Source organism: Lissotriton helveticus, chromosome 11, assembly GCF_964261635.1.
Source record: "Lissotriton helveticus chromosome 11, aLisHel1.1, whole genome shotgun sequence".
In the NCBI taxonomy this organism is placed as follows: Eukaryota; Metazoa; Chordata; class Amphibia; order Caudata; family Salamandridae; genus Lissotriton; species Lissotriton helveticus.
In genome coordinates, this window is record NC_136072.1 from 781101666 (window position 1) to 781115325 (window position 13660).

The following is a 13660-nucleotide window of genomic DNA, read 5'->3' on the forward strand; positions in this document are numbered from 1 at the left end:
CTGAAGATGGTTGCGTACCGCTACGCGACTATGCTGCGCAATGGCCACCGCCGCCATGACAACACTGGAAACAAGAAAACACAAAGAATACTTTGTAGCACAACTGGGTAGTAATTCAAAGAAACCGTTTAAGAAAGAATCAAGCTTGAATAATACCTATCTCAAAAAATAGGTAGGTTTCACCGACACCCCGCTTTCCGGAAACGGAGGTGAAGGGGTTAAGGTATGAACGATAAACTACTCGAGTGTCATGATATAAGACCACCGAAACCGTTGGGCGCCATGTCGCAGGGTTTCTGTTCTCACACAGAACTGTGCACAGAGGAGTGGAACCTCGGCAAATTAGGGTGTCCCAAAACTCACCTTAGCAACCAACTCACCCCTTACCGAGCTAGCTACAGTGTCTCATTGGACATATCAAACTCCCAATGTTTAGACAAACCAGAACATGAACTTACAGTACCTCAGGGTACGTGGGACTCATGAACACTCTTTCGTTATATTATCATTGCAAACCAGAACATGGAGTAAAGAAGACACATGTGCATTTGAAATGTTTATTTACTAATGCCGTCTTCTCAGGCGCAGTATCTTAGATAATACAAGTATACTTATTATCAGTAGCAAAATTATCAGCATAGTTACTAAGACATAAAAAGCGAATGGTGACAGCATGTTAACATACTGTAATGAATAAGAGTTAACAACACTTATATCTCACCCTCCCTAACACATATATTATATTATTAGCTAAGAAGGTCTCTTTGGGTTGTTTCAGGGCGGGCCCATACCTTAGTGTCCTAGCATGAAGGAATCACATCAGCATACACCAGCTCTCTCTGCATGTGCACCGCATCAAGTGTGTTCTATGTGCCTCGTGCAAAGCAATATCAATCCCGCCTGAAGCCAGAGTTGGCAAAGGCTGCACTTGTGTTATGACTATGAAGGCGTGGAGATCAGACCTCATAACAATTCCATATCGTGTTGTTCCTGAAACTTCAGCACTCTTCGTGCAGACATAGTTTATTAAGCAAAGCTGATATCAGAGCAATAACATATTATTCTCACATACACCACGGCAAACTACTAGGTTGAAAGCTAAGTCAACAATTAAGTGTCGTGTGCAGAAGTTGCAAGAAAGAAAAATGGCGTTTAAACCTCAAATGTACCTATGCTAACTTAAACACGATATAAGGATATACAGGAGCTATATGACAGTTTCTTCAGCAAAGAACGTAATTGATGAACTAAAGTAGAATAATTTTGTACAAATTTTCCATAAAATTCAGTAAGGCCTAGAAAAGACAATAATTGTTCTTTGGAAGTAGGAATGGGAGCTGAGGTAATACTTTTAACATGGTTGAGTTTAGGTTTAATACCATTTTTTGAATTTTCATGACCCAAGTACTCAACTTTGGATTGCCTGAACTTACATTTGGAAAACTTTAAGGTTAGACCTTTCTCCTGGACACTGCTTAAAACAGAATGTAAATTAGAATCATGTTCGTTACAATCTTTACCAAATATCAGAATGTCGTCTTGAAAAGCTAATGCACCATTACAATTCTTGAGTACGTCTTTCATTAACCGTTGAAAGACGGAAGCAGCACTAACTAGTCCGAAAGGCATTCTCAAATATTGGAACATACCCTCCGGAGTAACAAATGCAGTTAACTTTTTAGATTCTTCATGTAACTCCACCTGGTGATATGCACTGGCCAGGTCAATAGTAGAAAATACAGTGGCACCAGATAAGGAGGAAATTAATTCATGAATATTTGGTAAGGGATGTTTATCGATCCAAATTTCTTGGTTTAAACTGCGGAGATCCACACATAGGCGGAGATCTCCTGAACTCTTAAGTGATAAAACAATGGGAGTTACCCATGGTGAGGATTCAATGGGCTCAATAATTTGTTTCAAAACAAGATCATCCAAAATTTCTTTAAGTTTACTCCTATAAGCTAATGGAACATTCCTTACTCTGTGTCTAACAGAAACTGCATTTTCATTGAGAATTATTTTATGTTTAAAATCAGAATATTTGCCCAGGGTATCTTTGAAGACATCAGGAAAATTCCTCTTAAGATTATCAACAAAGCGAGGATCATCCACATTCACATTGGTATTCATATCAACTAGAGTATTTACTTCCGAATCTACAAAACATACAGGAGGATTGGAATTAGGATCAAGTTTAATTCCTAGTTCACGTTGGTGTGGCCACCCCAGAATAGCTACCCCTTTTGTAGCCACATACACTTTCCGATTGGTGATCCGATCTCTAATTTGAAGGGTAGCCCAAAAATATCCCTCCAAGTTTATTTTTTTTTTCAGTGTAACCTCCAGGATGAATATCGGGAATCAGAAGTTCTCTGTTGTCCCATAAACTTCAAAACAATGATAGAGTACCATGAACAGGAATCTATCATTAATTCAATTGAAATATTGTCTACCAAAATGGGACAAGAGGGAAATTCTTTGAGTTCAGCTTCATCTACAGAAAGAATACAATTGAAACTATGGAGAACTTCTTCTTCCTCCTGTGAAACATAGTTAACTCTTTGAAAAGAACGACACACATTACTAAAATGTCCTTTTCTTTTGCATTTGACACACACTCTGTCCCAAGCAGGACAACCTCTGTAATTACCAACATGGTTGGGACTTCCACAACGATAACAAGAAATATTCTTCTTTTGAGAAAACTTGTTGTCAGAGTAGTTCTTATTTTCACCAAATTTCTTATCATTGTCTTTTTTAAACGAACCTTTGGAAGAAAAATTAGAATTAGTTTGGTTTTTGACTAAAGAAACTTCAGGTTCAGGGATTTGAGGTTTAACACTAGAACCTCTAATTTCAGACACAAACAATTCTGATTGTTCTATACCCTTGGCAATATTAATAACAGCACTAAGGGTAGGTTCTGCGCCAAGCCAAAGTCTTTCTTGAATTTTCTTGCTCTTTGTACGCATCATAATCTGATCTCTTAGAACCTGTTCATAAGAGATTGTTTCAAAAGAACAGTAACAAGCTAAAGAGCGTAAAGCTGAGACATAATCCTCAATGGATTCGTCTTGTTTTTGAATACGAGAGTAGAACTTGAACCTTTCCATGACTGTATTTATTTTCCTGCCAAAACGAATTTTCATTTGTCTAGTAGTTTTCTCAAAAACATCAATGTCTCCGGCATCTTCAATAGGAGGAAGATTGTCAAACTCCTTGATGCCAGCGCCTCCCAAGCAATGTCTTAAAAGAGCCAGTTTGCGTTTCGCAGAGCAACCATCCTTTTCAAGCACTTCAACATATGCTATACACATTGGGAACCATAAGTCCCATTCAATGTTCGGATCACCGGCTGTTTGCAAAAAATGAGGAGGAGCAGCAATGTTCTACATTTCACACGAAAAGTTCTTTTACTTAAGAGTATTAAAATCGGAATAGTAATAAACAAGAAATACCGTAAGTAAAAAAAAGAAATTTTAAATTTTTGACTTCGAGTGAAGATGTTTGATGTCCAAATATTTTCCGATCGAAAATACGATTGAAATGAAAATTGTCCAAAATGGCGGCACGTAAATGACGTCAGCGCGTCATTACAGGTGAAAGGTGATGCCCATGATGCTTTGCGGCCAGCTCCCAGAATGCTTGGTAGACGTGAGCGTCATGGAGAAAGAATAGAAGAAGGTGTCGCATGCAGCGCTGGAACACTCAGAGCATTTGAAACATGCACGCTCCAACGGCATCCAAAGGAAAGGCAGGTAGGAAGCATAAACACCGTTGATTAAAATGTGCGCCCAAAGAGAAAATTAAATAAATTTAAAAAAACGATAAATAGTACTTTACCCGACAGTGACGAAGGTACAAATCAACTCCAGACAAAATGAGGAGCAGGATAAAAGGATAACGTGAACGTTGTTCTAAAAATTCTGAAATCTTTAAATCTTGAAGTCCTCGATCCCGATCGCCGCCAGAAATCGTGTAGTAATTAGGTTCACGAGAGAAGTAGTTCCAAGATGTATATTTATTCAGATAGAAAACCACTTAACATCCACAGCAAGGAGGGCAGTAATAACGATCTTCTTCCAACAGGGGCTCACCTTATACTGCCGTTCTACAGACATCAGCAGTGACCTCATAGATTCCATTCTATATGACACAGCATAGAATACCACAGATTCCATGAGGCTTTGTGACATATGCCAACGTGGCACCCACCACGCCTACACCTATACCCACACTCCGACGGCACACGAAACCATGTTGCACTTTGACTTGATCTGGCTTTCTGTGGTGGATATTCTCCAGCTCTCAGAGATAGAGGCCCTCTTCTGGGGAATTTTGGACTGTTAGAAATGGGATTTTTGGGAAGCTAGGGCGTGGGCCAAAGCCAGGCAAAAACCACCACTCTAGTCAGGATAAGGGAGTTACATGTCTAAAATAACCCCTGCTCACCCTCTTAGTAGTTTGGCACGAGCAGCCAGGCTTATTTTAGAGGCAGTGTGTAAAGCATTTGAACATAACCAACAGTAATACAGTGTACGCAGTACAAAAGGACACCACGCCAGTTTAGAAAAATATCCAATATTTTGATGTAATTAAAACAAGACCAAAAACGATAAAAACTCGACAATTCTATACTTAAAAGTTCACAGTTAAAAAATACGTTGATTAAAAAGAGTTCCTCGGGTGGATAGCTCCCCCAGAGATACCACGGCGTAGTGAACACACAAATCCAAAAATAGTTCTGGCTGATCGCGGAGTCGCAGGCCAGCTATGGTATCTGGAAGACCCGCAAACAGTACCTTTCAGAGATGCAGGGCGATGGAGCCCTTGAAGTCCCTCGCGTTGCAGGTCGAGCTCCTTTCTGATGGAATCAGGAGCACTGGCGCCAACAGGCGCCAGGTCCTGCGGTGCGGCATGCAGCGTGCGGTGCCTCCAGGTCGTGGTGCGAACAGCGGCTTGATGGCGGCGTCAGATGACGTCATAGGTGAGACCAGGGTCGCAGTGCGAGAGGGAGGCGGTGCTCGTCACGGTGCTAGCAGGTCACGGTGCAAGCAGCAGCATCGTCGTTGCTGAAGCGCTGTCATCGGCTGACTAACTGGAGTCGATTACACTGGCGTCGGTGGGCCAAGGCTGCGGTGTGGGATGAGGGCGGTGCATCGTGTACCTTTCGAGTGGTGCCCCCGAACCACGGTGCAAGCAGTGGCGCCGATTTTGGTGGGAAGTGGCAGCATCAGGAAGGCCATGGCGTTGTCTTGTAGCGAGGCGGTGCAGAGTGCGGACCCACAGGTCACGGTGCAACCAGCCGCTCGGTGATGGCATCATCAGGCATCTTCGTGAGATCAGGGTCGCGGTGCAGCGTGGTGGCGGTGCCCTCTGCGGTGCTAAAGTTTGGCATGAAGCAAGGTGGTGCAGAGTACGTGCCCGCAGGTCGAGGTGCAAGCAGCGGCTCGGTGATGTGTTGCGGTGCGGCATTGCGACGGTGCCCTCTGCGGTGCCAAAGTTTCGGCGTGAAGCAAGGCGGAGCGGAGTGCGGTGCCCACAGGTCGTGGTTCAAGCAGCGGCTCAGTGGCGGTGTCAAAAGGCGTCGTCAGTGAGACCAGGGTTGCAGTGCGGCGTTGTGGCGGCGCCCCCTGTGGTGCCAAAGCTTCGGCGTGATGCAAGGACGTGCGGAGTGCGGTGCCCACAGGTCGCAGTGCAAGCAGCGGCTCGGTGGCGGCGTCAATAGGCGTCGGTGGTGAGACCAGGGTTGTGGTGCAGGGTTGCGGCTTTGCCCTCTGCGGTGCCTTCAGGACACGGGGTTGGTAGGGTCATCATAGACGTTGTTGAGTTGCTTTTCCTCTGTTTGCAGCACAAAACACACAGTCCCTAGTGCTGCGGGCAGAAGAGCTTGAAGTCTTTGGTGTTCTTGAGACTTCGTGAACAGGGGGCAAGCTCTACCTCAAGCCCTTGGAGAGACTCACAAATTGAATTGCAGAAAGTCCAGTCCAGGCTTTTCACTGCCCAAGACAGAAGTAGCCACTGCAGGTCAGCCCAGCAAAGCACCCAGCAAAGCAGTTGTTCCTTTTCACAGCTTCCACGGCTCTCCTTCTTGGCAGTCTTCTTGTTCCAGATGAGTTCTAACATTCAGGGGTCTGGGACCCAGCATTTGTAGCTAAAGATCCTTTGATCTTTCAGGCAGAGGGTGTCTGGGCCCTGCCAGAACCAGTTCTGGCTTCTCTGGTGTAATTTCCTGGCAGGAGGTGGCAGGAGGTGGAGACAGCATTGTCAGAGGAAGACCAGGTCCTTTGAGGTGCAAGGAAATTCCTCTCCCTTCCCCCCTTACCCCATCACAGCTCAGGTCTAATCAGCCCTTTCCTGACCTACCTAGACTATCCAGACCATCTGGAGCACCTCCGCCCCCTCCCCCCTCCTCCCCCCCCCCCTTCTGTCCTCCAAAACCCAGACAGGCAATCCACATTCCAGCAGAGAAATACGGGATGACTGAGCAAGAAAATACCCACTTTCTAAAAGTGGAATTTTCAAACACAGAATGTAAAAATCATCTTCACTAAAAGATGCATCTTTAGATTCTGAGTTCAGGCATGATAAATGTATTTTCTTACCGAATTCCCTGGGCCAGTTATGTTTATAAGATGTTATAAACAAACCTCCCATTCTATCCTATGGGGGACTGGTAGCCTTGCAATAGTGAAAAATGAAATTGGCTGTAATTCACTATTAGGACATACCACACACACCGGGGCATGTCCTACCTTTCACATACATTGCACCAGTGCCGGCCCATGTAGGGCGTTTCACCGGGCGGTGACTTGGGATGGGGGAGGGGCAGGGTGGGGGGTGTAAAATACAGGAAACGGATGAGTACAGGTAAGTAACGTAAAAAACTTAATAAAACGAATTTCGTTGCGCACGCTGCAACGCTAAATGTGATGCAGCGAGCGCAACAAAATTTGTTTTATTTATTTTTTATGTTACTTACCTGTAAACGCCCATGTTCCGTATTTTACACCCCGCCACCCTGCCCCCCCCACCCCCCGCCCCACGTCACCACCCGGTGAAACGCCCTACATGGGCCGGCACTGCATTGCACCCTGCCCACAGGGGTACCTTGGGCCTACCTGAGGGATGTCTGACATGTAAGAAAGGGGAAGGTTAGGGACCGGCCAGTGTGTGCACTGGCCTAGTCGACATGGCAGTTACAAACTGCGCGCAGACTCTACAATGGCAGGCCTGAGTTACAGTTTTCAGGGCTACTCACGGGGGTGGCACAACCACTGCTGCAGGCCCCCGGGTAGCATTTGATTCACCTGCTCTGGCACACACAGTGCACTTTACTAGAGGCTAACAGGTAAATCAAATATCTAATGATGGAAACACCTATCCATAACACAATTTACACAGAGAGCATATGCACTTTAGCACTGATTAGCAGTGTTAAAGTGCCCAGAGTCTTAAAACCAACACACACAGGTCGAGGAAAAATAGGAGGAAAAAGCAAAAGGTTTGTGGATAACCCTGCAAAAAGGACCATTTCCAACATGGACCATGCCCCCTTTTGCTCCAGCTTGGCCTTCCCACTGTGGCACTGCGACCCTTGAGGCGTATCAACATGTGGCACCTTCCTGACCAAGATTGCTCCAACTTTATTGAAGAGGAGATCTTCTCCTACTTTAATGTGAAAGGTGAATTGGGTATGGTAAAACTGACCAGTACCTTGTGGACAGCCAGTAAGCCTGCCCTTAGGGTTTGGTTAAGTGGTAAGTTCAGGGTAGAGAGGCCCAGTAGCTGACACACACTATGACTCTGAAGGCCTAGATTCTCTCCCTAGAGCGGCGGATACAGTGGTGGCCCTCTTTTGAACTTGATCGTTATCTGGCTCTGATGAGATCTCTCCTGCATCAGATCTCACTGAAGGAGGCCAGACAATATTAGAGGGCATCCACACAAAGGGGCTGTTACATAGGGATGAGTTGGGGAAGCTTCTCTACTGAGGTCTTTGCAGATTACTACAGTTCACTGTATGCGAGTAGACCCCACCCCCTCTTGAGACTGACTACACGGTGCTGCGTGATATTCCGCTGCCCTCTGTCGTTGGCTAATGACCTTGATCAGCCGCTTATGGTGGAAGAGATCAGGGAGGTGCTCTCGGATATGTCCCGGAGGAAAATGCTGAGCCACCATAGGCTTGTGGTTGACTTTTACTGGAAATTCTGGAGTCTTCTTCTTTCCCACCTGCTAGCGATATACAGCGATGTGGCGGACCATGGGGGGTGTCAGCCTCAGTGTTGGTTTTGCTACATTTGTGGTGATCCCTAAATCAAGTCAGCCACTGGATAGATGTTCTTTCTATCGACCTATCTCTCTTATTAATTCAGAAGTTAAGGTGTTCACCAGAGTTTTGGCTAACCAGCCGCGCCACACTCTAGATCAGTGTGGCTTCATGCCGGCGCACAGTACTCTGCAATGTATCCAGAGGATCCAGGTGGTCCTCTCCCAGGCCACCCGCTTTCGCTGTCCCTCAGCTCTGCTTTTGGTGGATTTTGAAAAGACCTTTGATATCAATGATTAGTCCTTCCTGAGTGTTGTGCTGTGCTAGAGAGAGAAGAGTTGGGACTATGCTTTCGTACCTTTGTTGGTCTTCTTTATGCCTGCCCTACTGCCTGGGTCAGTGTCAATGGCGCCCTGTCTCCCCCTTTCCCTAATCGTAAGGGAACCCGGCAGGACTGTCCTATCTCTCATCTTTTATTTGCATTGGTGATAGATCACCTGGCGTGCCTCCTTCAATGTGATGCTCATATTCAGAGATGGTCTTAGGATGAGGGTCTGGAAGAGCATATTGCGCTGTATGGTGATGACATGTTGGTGCTCCAAGCGATTAGCCAGACATCCAGAGATCCGGCAGCTATACTGGGAGGCATCCATTGTTAGGGTGAACAAATCAAATCCCTGATGGTCCTCATTGCCCGTGATAAGAGTGACTGCTCCCGGTGGTCCATTGTCCCTCTAGACCACCTGTCTTTTTAAAACCTGAGTGTTAATATCTCGTGTGTTCCATACTTGGCTTGGAGCCTTAACCTGCGACCCTAAGCGCTAGAATAAGAAGGAACCTGCAGAGGTGGGGCCATCTACCGTTGCACATCCTGGGGATGGTGGCTTTTTCAAAATCATGTATGTAAGTATGGGGATTAATTCATTTAAGGACCCTAGAGGCTGGAATCACATATATATTGCTTAAATCGGTTTACCTCTAGTACCATTGATTTATAATCTTCTTTCAAAAGCAGGACCTAAATTGTCCTACCTGTGTTGTTCAATTAATTAACTGGTCTCTCTATATATTCCTTATCACATCGATCGGTGCACAGACATATCTTTATAGCATTTTATAGACATACACAATATGTACTCCATAACCCTTCATTTTAGAAAAATAGTTTTACTTCAAATTTGTTTTCTTTTCTTTTCTTTTTCAAAATGTTGTATACACTATAATCTTACATATGCTTCTAGTTTGAAATACGGTTGTAAAAATACATTATCTACAGTGCATAACCAAACCCCGGTAGCTTGTCTCCTTTCTGGTGAAGAATTGGCTTGGTAGTTTGGTCTGCCCTGTTCCCATGATGCACTGGGCCAGGGACAGACTAATTTGCATATAGCCAGGTTCTGAGCTGGGATGGGGCAGTGAGATAAATAACGGTGATGGATCAAGCCCTGATCTTTGGACTGGGTAAGAGTGGTCTGCTTAATTCAGACACTCTGTTCATCACCACCCCCTTTTCTGTATCCCATAACCAAACAACAAACATTTTTACCTTGACATTACATTAGTGCTAAAAAAAGTCCTACTACATTATCCTTATTTATCGGGATATACATTACTTAGCCTCAATATTTTAATTTTTTTCTATGGTCCAGGTAACAAAGTGAAAAGGTGTTACGGTCAGAGAACACTTTTATGTTTCTTCTCAAAGTTCCGACCATTGTGTGATGGTTGCACTAATAGTCTCTTATTTCTTCCGTTGACTCAACAATAGTGAAACTCTTAACCTTAGATTGTGGGTAGGTGAGTGAATGGGTAAGGTGATGTGCCAACGCGTTTCGACCTTCAGGATTGGACCTGTGTATTTACAAAGAAGGTATTCCTCAAGGCTGTCTTCGTTTTCCTGTTGTAGGACACTTCTGCTGTCTGTTTTTTTTAAAGAATTCGCAGGCTTTCAGGTGGCTTTTTCTCTCTTTGTCAGTTTGTTTTCTGGTTTCCGTTGTAATTCTCTATTCGGAAGTAGTGAATGCAGTGACTGCTGTTCCGGTTCCCGTCTTTGAGGGCACACTCCGGTTTTTTGATTGAAGTTCGTTTCTTGATGATCCCGGTGGTCCATTGTCCCTCTAGACCACCTGTCTTTTAAAAACCTGGGTGTTAATATCTCGTGTCTTCCATACTTGGCATGGAGCCTTAACCTGCGACCCTAAGCACTAGAATAAGAAGGAACCTGCAGAGGTGGGGCCATCTACCGTTGCACATCCTGGGGAGGGTGGCTGTTTTCAAAATCATGGCATTGCCCCGATTTTTGCATTTTTTTTAGAAACGTTCCACGCTTAATTCCTCAGCAGTAGTTCCAGACCCTTGCTTCGTTGATCTGTAATTTCCTTTTGGCCATTGTCCACTCCTGTAGCCTCTGTGTCTGCAACCCCCCTATGATGGAGGAATGTGTGTGGCAGATCTATATTGTTATTATTTGGCTTCGCAATTGGTCATGAATAATGACTGGTTTACTGCAGGGGGTGGGGGGATGATCGGGACTACTGGTTGGAGCTGGCCTTGTTTGCCTAGATCGACTAACAGGCCTTCACTATGTGGCCACAATTCCCCACCCTCTTCCTGAGAATACCCAGGTGGTGCTGCTGTGCTGGAGGGAGGCACTCCATTTTCTGGGATTGCAATCGTTGGCTCACAGGGTTGCCACCTCTGTGGCATGGGACATGGCTACACCACACTGGGGGTCTGGAGGGATTTTTGCAATAGGACAGGATAGGCATCACTCACCGCGGGATTGTTTGGGCAGGTATTCACAGGCAGGCATTACAGGAGTTGCAGGAGCATTATCAGCTCTCCCGTCTCCGTTCTATAAGATTCTGCAGCTGTGACACGCCCTGTCAGCTAATATTCAGCCTGATACGCATATTCCAGAGTTCAGTCCCCACAAGCATAAATTGTTGATGGGGAAGTTGCATAAGGGGGCTAGCTCCCTGATTTATCACTCTTTAGTTATCAGTGCTCAAGACCACTTTCCCAAGCAGCGACAGAAGTGGGAGACCTGGATGGGAGAGCTTGAGGATGGGGAATGGCATGAGACTAAATTGCCCCCCCAGGAACTGGCGATTTCCATGCGCCTCCAGCTGGTGCAACTAAATTATCTGCAGTTCATGTACATGAACCCTCTTGTGGTTTCATCAAGCTGGCAGGATCCCCCAGGCCACCTGGCCAGGTGTTCTCTGTTGCACACAGATTTCTTCCACGTACTTTGGTCCTGCCCGGCGCTGGTTCCCTTGTGGGAGGGGATTGAGAGAAAGTATTCTGAGATTTTGGGCCACCAACATGCCCTTACCCCAAGGGTTGTGTTGTTGGGGTTGATGGAGGATGTGTGTGGGCAGAGGATGGAGCGCACTTTTATTGGGATACGTACGCTGGTAGTCAAGTGAGATATTGCTCGTAAATGGAGGTCTCCCAGCCCCGCTTCGGTGATGGAGTGGTGGAGGGGGGTTAGATTGGTGTGCTCAGCAGGAACGACCAATATATGTAGCCCAGGCTGCCCCAGTAAACATGAGAAGATCTGGGTTGGTGGTGTGCTTGAAAGAACTAAGTAGGGGGAGGAGGGGTCCAAGGGAAATTTACCGACCAGCGAGGACAGCTTCCCCAAACATTAATACAAAACACAGAGAGTCCTCGGGTCTAGAATGCTGGAGACAGCATCAGACGGGACAGCATGTTCCGCCTGATTCTGTCTCCAGCACTCTGGACCCGAGGGCTCTCTGTGTTTTGTAGTTGGTGTGCTTACCACGGACTAGATGCAAGGGATAACTGAGTGTTAATTGTGCTTTGTATAATACTGTACTGGCTTTATTGACTGCGGTCTTGTTTCGTTTTGTTATAATTAAGGCTTCCTGTTTTCCGTTTTTACTGATTTTTACAGATAAATACAGACAGAAAACATTCATTTTCTTGTCTGTATTTATTTTTAAATGTAGATAAAAACGGAAATTGGGTTGGTTTTTGAGTAATTCTAAATTACTGACTGCCATGACTGCCAGGCCAATAGATGTGTGGATTGACAGATGAGGGGGATAAAAAAAGAACGTGATTTTAATAAAGAGGCTTTAACAGCAGTAGGTATGCACAAGGTTGATACAGAAATTTGCATATTTTCATATAAGTGCACTGATTTATCTTCTGCGGGTGTTCACAGCACTGAAACCTGGCAGACATTCAAGCATTAGTGGATATTTATCGGTTAAAATGAATGTGGAAATATACTAATTTCAGCTTAATTTTTCCGCAAAACCCAAAATAAATGTGGATAAATACAGATAAAATTAGCAAAAAAGAAATATGGAAAAATGCAGATGGAAATTGCCAAACAATAAATACCATAAACCCGGGAGCCCTGGTTATAATGTAAGAAAATCAATAACATTTGGTTTTAAAAAAAAAAAGAAAGGAACAGAAGCAGCTTCTCCATGAGAGGTGAATGTAAAGTGCTCATGCAAACGAAGGTGCTAGTGCTATTGCGATCAGTAATATGTAATTGGTTTGAAAATTTTACAATAAAGTGCCCATTGTACAATTTACGAAAATGTTATGGCTGTATGTTCACAAATATAGCCCTCCACTATCAGCCAGTTTCAATGGTACAGAGTAAATATAACCATCAAAGTTTTTGCCATGGTCTTAGCTCCCTATCTCTCTGGAACAGGGCTTAGAGCTGGCAGCAGCAGGTCAAGTATTAGGCCTGGGAAGCATACCATAATTCCAGGGCTTGATTGAAGTTGGCGGTCCTGGCAAAGCTGTTTGCCAAGTCTAAGTGAGAGTGTACTATGGTGGTAGAGTGCATAAGAATGCCTACTGCAACCACAAGAATCTGAAGTTATTTGCTTTATAGTTGCAGATGAAGATGGGGTTCTCTACAGTTAGGTCTAGGATCCAGAACCTGCAACCAGCAGAAGGATGTTGGTCTTTCAGGTACACCAGGACTTCTTCCTTCCACTGTCTCACAAGGCACCTTGCGGTCAAAACGAATACAGAGGCATTGGGACTGATATAGTAGGTCCTCTGTCTCCTAGGGGACAAGCATTTTGGTGGTCTTGAATCACATCACAAAACATGGAAGCAGTTCTGTTGAGAATCACAACTGCTCCTGTTCTTTGTGAGTTGGATTCCCTCACGAGGTTGTTTCTGACTGCATATTGAACTTCATATGAACCAAAAGGATTGGTACAATTTAAAAACGTTCAAACACATATCACCTGCCCAGCAATGAATTAGTTTAAAGATTCAACTCTGAAACACGTTTGGAACAATCATTGAGGTGGAAGTGAGACATCCATCTGCAATGCTTACTTTTTCTTATTGGAACTTGGCATAGAAGGGTGTCGTAAT